The sequence below is a fragment of the Peromyscus maniculatus genome, chromosome X (genome assembly GCF_049852395.1).
Source record: "Peromyscus maniculatus bairdii isolate BWxNUB_F1_BW_parent chromosome X, HU_Pman_BW_mat_3.1, whole genome shotgun sequence".
In the NCBI taxonomy this organism is placed as follows: Eukaryota; Metazoa; Chordata; class Mammalia; order Rodentia; family Cricetidae; genus Peromyscus; species Peromyscus maniculatus.
Window position 1 is genome coordinate 139,578,981 of NC_134875.1, and position 12,157 is coordinate 139,591,137.

Below are 12,157 nucleotides of genomic sequence, written 5' to 3' on the forward strand. Positions count from 1 at the left end.
CCTCTCTTCATGGTATTAAAATATTTACAAATTGCAATTACGGGTAAAATAAGCATGACATTACATATGATACTGCAAAATCTCTTCTCATTGTCAGTTCTAAGCATTGAAATTCCTAGTCAATAAATATTATTATCTACTCTGTGAAGAATAATAATCTGTACAAAGACCACTGAAACATCTCTATGTGACAATAGGGACAAGGTATGAGAGCTCAGTGCTCTCTAAGCCATGACTCCTTCTGTTTTCCTGACTGCCCTTGTATTCTCACTGACTCTATTCTTCTTTGATGCCTTCTTCAGATTTGCCAACATGAAGGAGTACATCTTCAAGTTCAGTGGCCTGATTTGCAGTACATCAGCTTTGGTATTGGAAATCATCCTTGCAAAGAGCCAATGCTGGCGCCTGTGGGAGTTTAACAAGGTTGTGCAATTTGTGTCATTTGGACTCTGGGAAGCTTATTATACTCAGGACTTTAACAACTCTGGGTCTATGACCAGGATGTTGGTTCACACTCCTATCAATGAAACCTGGAACAAGTCATCTGAATTTCAGTATTTACAAGTCATGATAGCGTGGGCCATTTTGATGAAAATCCTAGTACTGATTTTCACTTCAATGGCCATTAAGATCAGCTGCATGGAAGACCAATTCATTGATATCCAGCTGTTTTGCTACAAGATGTCTGCCATAATTTTGGCTGCGAGCAGCCTTTTCACACTTATCACTGTGACCTTGAACCACCTCGTAGACATCTATGGGCAAACCACTCTTGACTTTTCAGCCGACTTTCCCGTTAAAAAGGAGGACATTAAAAAGAAACACTGCACAAACGTGTTCCCAATGGGTGTCCTGACTGCCACGATGTCACTCTTTGGCGTGATTTTGTTTCTCTGTGAGATGATCACTTTGAAAGTACAGAGTCAGGTGAAGGCTCGGTGTGCTTCCAACCTGGCTGAGCAAAAGGTCTGAAGTGAGGGCTCTGGCATTTTAGCATCTGCCAGGAGAATCCTTGAAGAAATTGCCCATTTGTACACAGTACTGTGTAATTACCAATTCATTCTATATAAAATAACTTGACTTCTGGGAGTGTGTCTAAGTTTTATTCCTTCCTTGCTGTCAAACTCATTCCATTGGTTAAATGTTTTCACATTCTAAACTGCAGGTTGTGATCCCATTCCACAGTGCCAACAAACAATAGCAAGAAAGAGTACAGTACAAAGGCATGTGTCCTAAGTAAACCTAGTAAATCCCATAGAAATACGGTTTGCAAGTAAGCAGACACCTCAACACACAAAAAGAAACCACATTCTTGTGTGGAGACACTTAAGTATTCATATCTCTGAAAGGTAGAGCAGGAAGTTTTAGCCTTGGCATTGCTGGGAGTGGGGGATGCTGCTCTCTTGGAGAAAGAAGGCAATGCTGTTCACTGAGTATGCTAGTGCCATCTGTCATCTGTCTCTATTAGAAGGCAGTAGCCATCTCCTATTTCCCCAGTTGTGAATAAATGCTCCAAATACCCAGGCATTTCCAGTGTGCTCTGATGGTCCATGTGGTGGGTAGCATAGGACCATGCTAATCTATCAGCCATCCTTCAGGACCTTAAAAAATCCTGATTTTCTTTCTGGGAACATTAGTCCCTATTCTTTAATCAGGTCAGCTTTCTGAGTGTGTGTTAGACTGTGTGAATACTTTCTCTCAATGGATCTATATCAATGGTTCTCAACCTGTGGTTTGTGGTCCCTTTTCTGGCTTGAATGACCCTTTCACAGGGATTGCCTAAGATCATTGGAAAACACAGATATTTACATTATGATTAATAAAAATAGAAAATTGCAGTTATGAAGTAGTAATGAAAACAATTTCATGGTTGGGGGTCACTAAAACGCGGGAAAGAGTATTAGAGGGCCACAGCATTAGGATGTTTGAGAACAACTGACCTAGATCTTCCATCTCCATCACCACCACCCACCATATCACATACCTGATTCAATTCTCTGACAAAATACATAACATGAGCAAGTAAAGGAAGGAAAGTTTATACTGGCTCTTAATTTGAGGAAATACACATCATGAATGAAAGATCATGGGGGCAAGAGTCCCAAGGTGCTTGCTACGTTGCATTAGTAGTTAGGGAGCAGGGAGAGTAGTTAGAGCACTGCAGATGCTCACCTAGCTCCCTCCTTGTTATGCAGCCAGGAGCCTCAGTCCAAGGTATGATGCTACTCTATTTCAGATGGTTCTTCCCAGCCCAATTAACCTCATCTTAACCTCTTTGAGACATTACCATAGGCTTCTGTATTTCTTGATTTCAGATCCTGTTCACTCAACATTCAATATTAACCATTCCTAATCCTCTTCATGACAATTCATGGTCCAAATATATCATTTTTATTACATTAATTTTTTTGTGGGTGTGTGGTTGTACCAGAACATTTGTGCCATGGCTTGTGGTGATGTTATAGGGGACTTGGTAAGTAGTAGTCTTCTAGGAGTATATGAATTTCATTAATTCGAGTGGACAAATCATGTATGTGCTGGAAATTTAACCCACACAGGATAGAGAGTAGAGTGACAGGTGAAGATGGTAGAGTTACATCTATAGATATGTGACAAGGAATTTTAAACTGGAAGCCAATGGGTTGAAAATAACAGAGATATGCGTGTTCCTGACAGAAAGTAACTATTATAAACTCAATATACCCAGACTCAACTGAGCACAGAAGCAAGATCAGATGTCAGGAAATGTTTTGATTATGAGCAATGTGTGGCTGATGACAGGATATAGAATCATAGAACAAAAAGACTTCTAAACATGTATGTGAGAATATTTAGGCTAGGATAAGTGAGGTGGATGATTTATGATAAATATGGGTGGCATCATTCCATGAGCAGTGGACTCAGACTGCATTAAAAAAGAAGACCAGAATCATTCATAGCTCTCTGTTCCCTGGTGATAGGCACAGAGTGACCAGAAGCCTCATACTTCCTACACCATACACTCTTTGCTGTTATAGTACCCTCACACTGTGAGAAAATAATATTAAAATATCCACTCTTTCCTGTCTTTCATCATGTCAGATATTTGTCACAACCATGAGACTGGAAAGTAAAGTAGAAAATTGGTCCTTGGAATAGAATTGTTCAAGTTAATATTATTAACCTAACCATGAACTTATTAAACTTTTGGAATCAGTACTTGAGTAATGTGGAAATATTTGGACCTATGCCTTAGAAATGCACTCAAATGTTCTAAAAACAGATTTTAATTGGCCATTCCATGGGGAGTGTGCAATTCTAGAAGGATGTGGAGAGTTGGGAGCTGCTTATGAGTATTCAAAGAGGATCAAGGAATGTAAGGTGAAAGGGGCCAGGGGTCATTCATGTTCTATGCTGGCACAGAGCTGGCTGCATTGTACCTGTGTCCTAAAAACCTGAATATGGCTGAATTTAAATTTGTAGAATAATTTGTCTTGTGCAGGACATTACAAAGCAGGATCGCCTTCAGGTTGTGGCACAGGAAATGATCAGGACTCTTACAGAGGTTTATAATACAAAACAAATCAGCAATTGGGACTAAAACCACAGTCATTTGAAAACAGAGAGCCCTAATTGAAACCCTGTTTGAAAAGTCCTTTGCAGCTGGGATTCACCGACCTGGGGATGTACCTCCCTGTGGTCAGCACACAGAGGCTGCAGTAGAGAAAAGCAACAAGGAACTCATTACCCTCACTTATGGTTACTCTAAGGCCTGCAGAGGGGTTTGCGGTGTTTCTTGCCTGTATTCCTCCTCTCATAAGTACAAAGCTCAAAACTATCACAATGTGGCTTTTTATGATTTTTCTTAAATCACATGATCACTTCGGGTTGTAATTGTTTTCATAGATTCACACTATGATAGATGGTACCTCACCAGCACAACACAGTTATCAACTGGCTGTTCCAGATCCTATATTTACACAGACAAGTGTGTCCTAATGCAGCCTTCTTGACTGGCATGAAGAGTCTGCTTTCCAACCAAGGGCTCCCTTCTTTCTGATCAATACCTGGAAACATCATGTCTTCTCAGCTAGAATTAGCCAGAACTCCATTTGCACACAGTCTGGGGCCACGCAATGTTAATCTCTGAGAACGGCCAATGGAGGGAAGTTGAGGGAAATTGCTTATTCTATAAAATTATGCCCATCTCCTTTAAAAAAGAATGCTCATTTCTTACACCAACTAGGAGATTGGGACTGATAAAAATTTGCTAACAGGCAGGAAGCAGAGGCAACAGAAACTGTTCAAGGAACACTTGCTTAGGACCAATCATGAAGGAGAGGGACTTTGGAGGTGGCATTGCCTATCAAAATGATCTGACCTCAGCTTCAGAGCAGATTCCCAGCTAGAGTGCACCTCCCATTGCCTTGTGCACTAGTTCACAAACTGTGGTTTGAGACCCCTTTGACAACCCTCTATCTCCAAAAATATTGACAATATAATTCTTTAAATTAACAATATTACAGTGATGAAGTAGCCATAAAAAATGTTTAGGGGTAACTACAACAGGAGGAACTCTATTAGAGGGGTGCAGCATTAGAAAGGTTGAGAACCACTAGTCTAGAGGATACTGTTTGACAGTTTTAATAAAGTTTGTGCAGTTTTGCTTCTGTTTCTTTCCCTATGAACAGAGACTATCTGTTTCTATGTCAATTTGCAACTGTTAGGGACTCTCACAATTGTTCACTCCTGTGGGGAGTTGTTTTCGTGTCTTTCTCAGATCCATACCTTTTACTTTCTATCAGAATCCTTCACATCTCTGTCAGTGTCACTTTTGGCAGGCAGCTACTGCATGCCCTTCCTACATCAGGTCTGGAATCGCCCTGCTCTGTCTAGTACCCTTCTCTACTCAGTTGTTATTTCCCTTTCCTGTCTTTCTGAGTTTTCTTTCCAGGACCTAAGTTCTTAACCCCAATGAAAGTGGATGATACCTTCAAGCTTTGACCCCTCACTCAAGACCCATATAACACACCTAAAAGTTGACTCTTGACCTCCATGTGTCTGCAGTTGCACATGTTCCCATGTTAGAAAATAACACATAAACACTCCAAACACTTGCACACAAGTAAATGAATGTAATAATGTAATACTATGAATTGAAATTGGCAAGAAGTGGGCTTAAGACGGTTAATACTGAATGATGAAAATACAAGAGCTAGAGTCAAGAAGAGGATAAGAGCTTCTGGTTAATGTCAAAGATTTTCTAGATTCGGTGTGAGAAGATCAGCCCTAAATGTAGATGGCATCATTCTATGGACTATGAACCCAGACTGCATATAAAGCAGAAAGCTGAGCACCAGCAGTCATTGCTCACTGCTTCCTAACTGCTGATATACTACTTACTACAAGCAACTTCGTGCTCTTATCCTCATGACTTCTTGGGCATGATGGCATGTTTCCTCACACTGACAGCCAAAATAAACCTGTCCTTCCTGAGTTACTTATGTCAGGACTTTTGTCCCAGAGATGAGTCAAGTATCTAACCTGGTGGATATTGGTTATGAGGGTGGAAGAGCAAGATACACTGAGAGAAAAATATCCATGTGAAATAATACACACAGAAGCTGACCATGTGGAAGAATTGGAACTGAAGTTCCCAGGAAGCAAGTCAGGGCTCTAATAAAGATCCTCCAATGGACACTGATAGACTAGAACTTCATGATTTTGGACACTTGATATGGAAAGACCAGATTCTCTCTAAGTATCAAAAGGCTCTAGAAAACATCCACAATCTTTGTTCAAAATCTTTATAAAATATTCAGTGTCTCATAACTATTGGTTTCTGTAAAATTAAAAAAAATTAAAGCAAGTTGAATACTTTCTTTTCCCAAATGTCCTATTGGTATATCATCTATAAAATTGTATAAGTCTTCCTAAATGTTTGTTTCTGCTCTTCTCTAAAGACATTTAACACTATTGGTCTTCTTGTAGTCCCAGTTCAATTAAAATTTAAAGCTGACTTTGGAGATGGAGAATGGCTCTCTCCTTCTTTAAACTCAAGCATGTTGTTAAAAGGAAAATGCGCCGGGTGGTGGTGGCGCACGCCTTTAATCCCAGCACTCGGGAGACAGAGCCAGGTGGATCTCTGTGAGTTTGAGGCCAGCCTGGGCTGCCAAGTGAGCTCCAGGAAAGGCGCAAAGCTACACAGAGAAACCCTGTCTCGAAAAACCAAAAAAAAAAAAAAAAAAAAAAAGAAGGAAAATGCAAACTCCCTGTATCATGCCAGAAGAAAAGAGCCATCTTCTGCTATGGGACAGGAGAAAAGCTAAATTAACTAAGGGACTATTGTATTACTAATCTCAACTCTTTGATTCTACTCTGATTCTTTAAACTTTTCTTAAGGTATGAATTTTATATCAAAATTTACAAGATATATATATATATATATATATATATATATATATACATTTTAAACTTTGTTAAGATATGACTGGTCATATAGAGTACTAACTAATTGTAGAAAAAAGGCTTCAATTAGCTGCATATATATGTCTTTGTGTTCGAGTCTCTTATCAGTTTTCTGCAGGAAATCACGGCCAGGCCTAACATCAACTGAAGTCTCCGGAAAGAAGATGGGGCCCCACAACAACAACAACAACAACAATTCCACATGGACAATAATAATATAACTAAGCTGACAAACATCATCTACAGATCAGCTTTGAACTACAAGGTGCTCAGAGCAATTTTGAGATGACTAGCTGAGATGATCCAGTCTCAAAGACTACTTGAATAAGGACTTGAGATAAACCCTGAACTTTGGCATTATACACAGACTGGATAGTGAAGGATATAGTTACCTTTCCTAGAATTTGACAATTAACCTAAAATTTTTCTTTTCAGGATAAAGATACCTTTGCCCATACCCAGCAGGAAGCAATTTTAAGAATACGACGCCCACATTCCCAAAGAGTTGGTGTGGGGCGAGTGGTTTTTTTGGTCTTTTAATGGGTTTTGGGTCTGGGATAATTTTCATTGTTTAGGGGGTTGGTTACAAGTTGTTGTCAAGGGTTAGGAAAAGGGCTAAGCAAAGGAGATTAGATTTCTTGTTTGTTTTTTTTTTTAAAGAAAAAGACAATTACTAGTTTTAAATACTTTACATTGGATTGTTTTATATTATGTACAAATTATATATATATTGAAATTGATATTGTTATAAAATGCTATATGTATATTTCTAATTGTATTTATACCATTCATTTAGCAATGTAATGCAATTTTCTGATCCTTGAATGTTATTATTACCAACTATTAGGAGATAAAGAAATGAAAGTTAGTAGTTAGACATTATAATGGAACTTGTAGTCATATTAGGTATGTTTTCAAGATTGAGCAGATATATTTTAGATAGGTCATCTTCAAACCCTTCAGAGATCTACAGAATGTGACATTTAAAATGTTTTAATAACTTTGAAATTTTTTCTTTTTGTTATGACTATGAGACATGTCGACTCCTGGCAGTACCAATCTACTTCAGAGAGAATATGGGCATTGAAGAAACTTTCATTGTGGCAAAAGTTAGCCACTGGACAACAAAGTATACTCAAATCAACTGCTGACAAACAGGACAGACAGGACATGAAACAAAGGACTACCGATTCTTGCCAAAACAAGTGTGGTTATGGCTTTATGAAAAGGCATCTTCTGAGGCCACGACAATATGCCACCATCCCTGAAGAGGCCTTCTCAATCTGAAAAAGGTACAGGGCCCTTTTCTTCGAAGACAGCTGAAGATGCAGTGGGCTGATGGCTTCTGATGTGCAGTGGAACGACAGCTGAAACAGTTATTCTTGAAGAGTAACTAAACTCACACCTCTCAATAGTAGACTGGCATTTAATAGAAGGATATGGAGAAGAACAGGATGCTGAGATGAAGCCACACACACACACACACACACACACACACACACACACACACACACACACACACACATAGCCAAGAAGAATGGACAGTTGAATTTAAAAAAAATTAACAATTTCCAAAATTTAAAATCCTGACTCATAACAGGACACTAGTGGAATTCAGGTGTTTCTGGTACATGGACTGCTCTCACCCAATGTGAGGTCGAACTATTGACCTTGTGTACATCCTACTTCACAAATGAGTCTGTCAGATATGCTAAAGATAGGCTGAAGATGATGCCCCAACACTGCGGAGAAAAGTCAGATGACTGTCCAGGCTGTTTCTATCAACTCACATTTTTTTTTTGGAAGTCGCTTGCATGTACTTCCTGTTTATATTTTTTATTAGGTAATATTATTTCCTTCTTGGGTCTCTGAGGGAGTTGAAGATTAGTTAGTTATAGTTGAAGATTAGTTAGTTATAGTTGAAGATTAATTAGGATAGAAAGTGAATTCGATACATTTTGGACTTACCAAAATAGGATAGATAATGGAATTATTTTCTCTGGATTTGTCAAATACAAATGGACTAGACATTGTTTAGGTATTTATTACTTGTATATATTGTATATAGTTATTGCACTTTTGTATATAGTTTTTCTTATGTTAGTTATAAGCTTTTTCCTTTTTTCTTTTTATTAAAATATAAAAGGGGAAATATGGTGATATTTTATTTGTACTGAAATGTGATTTTATTTGTATGTTAATAAATAAAGTTGTCTGGGGGTCAGAGCTAATAGCAAGCCATTGCAGAAGCTGGGCGGTGGTTGTGCATGCCTTTAATCCCAGCTCTTGGGAGGCAGAGCTAGGCAGATCTCTGTGTGTTCAAGGATACAGCCAACATGGAGACACACGCCTTTTATCTCAATACCAACTATAGAAGACCTGGAGGTCTGTACAGACAGGCAGTACAGATGAGGCGGTCGTGTGGTTGGGTTTACAACCAATGAGAAGGCAGAACAGAAAGTCTATATAAAGACAAACACACAGAAAGTAGCTCTCTTGGCTGAAGAGGCTAGCTGCAGAGTGAAGGGTAAGGCTCTTAGCTCTGACCACTTGGGCTTTCATCTTTGCATTGGCTCTGTGTTTCTTTTTTTTTCTTTTTCTTTTTTTTTTTTGTTTTTGGTTTTGGTTTTTCGAGACAGGGCTTCTCTGTGTAGCTTTGCGCCTTTCCTGGGACTCACTTGGTAGTCCAGGCTGGCCTCGAACTCACAGAGATCCACCTGGCTCTGCCTCCCGAGTGCTGGGATTAAAGGCGTGTGCCACCACCGCCCAGCGGCTCTGTGTTTCTTATTTAATAAGAAGGTTACTTCTACAGACTGCCACTCGGTGTCCTCAGGGCTCTGACTGTAGGGAAGACAGACACTCCCCACCTGACGCTTAACCCCTAGCCACTTCTCAGACAGATGCTAGCTGGCCTGAACCCCAAAGAACCTGGATGGTGGGATTCCAACCATGCATGCATGATGAGTAACAGCTGCATTGCAGGCTAGCCTTTGGGACCCCAGAGGCTCTGGCAGGCAGGAAGAGGCCACCTGCAGTCCTTATGTCATTGGGCGGCAAGAAGACAGCCTCCCCTGCCTGATGGTTAATTGCTCAGACATGGGCAAGCCGACCGTGACCCACAAGGCCCTGGCTGGTGGAATGAATGCCACCTGGGATCCTCAAGGCTAGGGCTACCCTGCCTGATGCTTACCTGCTCAGACAGGTGCCAGAACCCCATATTTCTGGGTGGCCAGAAGACAGCCACCCAGGTTCCTCAAGGACCTGTCTGGCAACATGTCAGCCATGCAGGGTCTTCAAGGCCCTGGCTGGAGTATGAGAATATTCAGGGATCCTCAAGGCTCCGCCTGGCAGGAAAAGAGCTACCCTGCCTGATGCTTAACTGCTCAGACAGGTGCCAGAAACCCCATGTCTCCGGGTGGTGGGAAGACAGCCTATTCGGGTTCCTCAAGGCCCTGTCTGGGGAGATATCAGACACCGGGGTCTTCAAGGCCCTGGCTGGAGAATGAAAATAGCCTGGGGCCCTCAAGGCTCTGGCTGGTGGGAAAAGAGCTACCCTGCACTGTGCTTAACTCTTCAGAGAGGGTTGCAGACGCCCATATCTCCGGGTGGCAGGGAAAGAGACAAGCGGGGTACTCATGGCTATTGCCAGTGGGAAGACAGCCACACCTGCCTGATGAATAAAAGCTCAGACAGTTGCTAGGTGGCAGGAACTTGCAAGGCCCAGTCTTGCTCAAAGACGGCCATCCCAACCTGAGGTTTAACCTCTCAGACTCAGCCACCCTCCGGGACTCCCAAGGCCCCATCAGGCTGGAAGGCATCCACCCGGGGTCCTCAAGGCCCTCTCTGGCAGTATGTCAGCAACTTGGGGTCTTCAAGGCCCTGGCTGGAGGATGAGAATATCCAGGGGTTCACAAGGCTCCGGGTAGCCTTGAAACAACCACCCTTGCCTGATGCTTAACTGTTCAGAGGTGTGCTACCAGGCCAGGTCTTGCAAAGCCCAGGCTGGCTGGAAGACAGCCACCTGTACCTGTGGCTTAAACTCTCAAGTTTGGCCAACCTACGGGACCTACAAGGTCCCATCAGGCATAAAGAGAGACACCCAAGGTCCTCAAGACTCCGGCTAGCGGGAAGACAGCCACCTCTGCCTGATGCTTAACTGCTCAGAAGGGTTCTAACTGTTGGCAACCCCAAAGCCCTGACTGGTGGGAAGAGAGCCACCCAGGGTCCTCAAGGACCTGGCCAGTAGGATGACAGCCACCTCCCCCTGATGCTTAACTGGTCAGACAAGGGCAGGCTGGCTACGAACCCCAAGGCCCCCGCTTATGGGATGAGAGCAACTTAGGGTCCTCAAGGCCCTGGCTGTTGGGATGACAGCCACCCAGTATCCTCAAGGGTCCCGCTTACATGAAGACAGCCACGCCCACCTAATGCTTACTTGCTTAGAAGGGTGCTAGGAGGCCTGGACCCCCAGGTCCCTGCCTGGCAGGAAGACAGCCACCCAGGGTCCTCAAGACTCTGACTGGTGGGAAGAAAGGCAACCGTGGATGATGTTTAAATGCTGAGACGGAGGCCAGGTGACTTTGATCCCTAGGACCGTCCTGATGGATAGACAGCCACCCAGGGTCCTCGAGGCTTTGGCTGGTGGGAAGACAGGCAGCACTGCATGATGTTCAAATGCTCAGATGTGGGCCAGCCGACCAGGATCCCTATGCCTTTGCTGGACGGATGACAGCTACCCAGGGTTCTCAAGGCTCCACCTGATGGGAAGACAGCCAACCCTGCCTGATGCTTAACTGAATTGTGCTAGCCCACAAGGAACCACAAGGACCTGGCTGGTGGGAAGAGAGCCAGCCTGGTTCCTTAGGGCCCTGGGTGGTGAGGTGACATCCACCTAGGGTCCTCGAGGACCTGGTCGGTAGGATGACTGCCACCTCCACCTGATGCTTAACTGCTCAGACAAGGGCAGGCTGGCTGACATCCCCAAGGCCCTCACTGACAGGATGACAGACACTTAGGGTCCTCAAAGCTCTGGCTGGTGGGATGACAGCCACCCAGTGTCTTCAAGGCCCCAGCTGGTGGGTTAAAAGCCACTAGGTGTCCTTAAGTCTCCAGCTCTCAGGAAGATAGCCAACCCAGCCTTAACCTTAACTATTCAGATGTGGGCAAGCTGGCCAGGAAAACCAAGATTCCTGCAGGTGGGGCTGAAAGCCACCTAGGGTCCTGAATCCCCTGGCTGGTGGGATGACAGCCACCTGGGATCCTCGAGGGTCAAGCTTGCCTGAAGAAAGCCACACCCACCTGATGCCTAAGTGCTCCGAAGGTGCTAGCTGGCTTGCACCCACAGGTCCATACCAGGCAGGAAGACAGCCTCCCAGGGTCCTCAAGGCTCTGGCTGGTTGGAAGACAGACAGCCATTCATGATGTTTAAATGCTCAGAATTGGGCCAGATGACCGGGATCTCCATGACCCTGCTAGTGGCATGACATCCACCCAGGGTTCTCAAGGTCCTAGCTGGTGGCATGAGAGTCACCTAGAATCCATAGGCTCCCAATGGCAGACCACAGCCAGCCCAACCTGATCCTTAACTACTCAGAAGAGGCCAAGCCTGCTGGGACCACCAAGGTCCCAGCTGGTGGGAACAGAGTCCCCCAGTGTCCTCAAGGCCCTGCTTGGTGGGAAGAGAGCCCCCCCCAGAGTTCCCAAGGTTCCT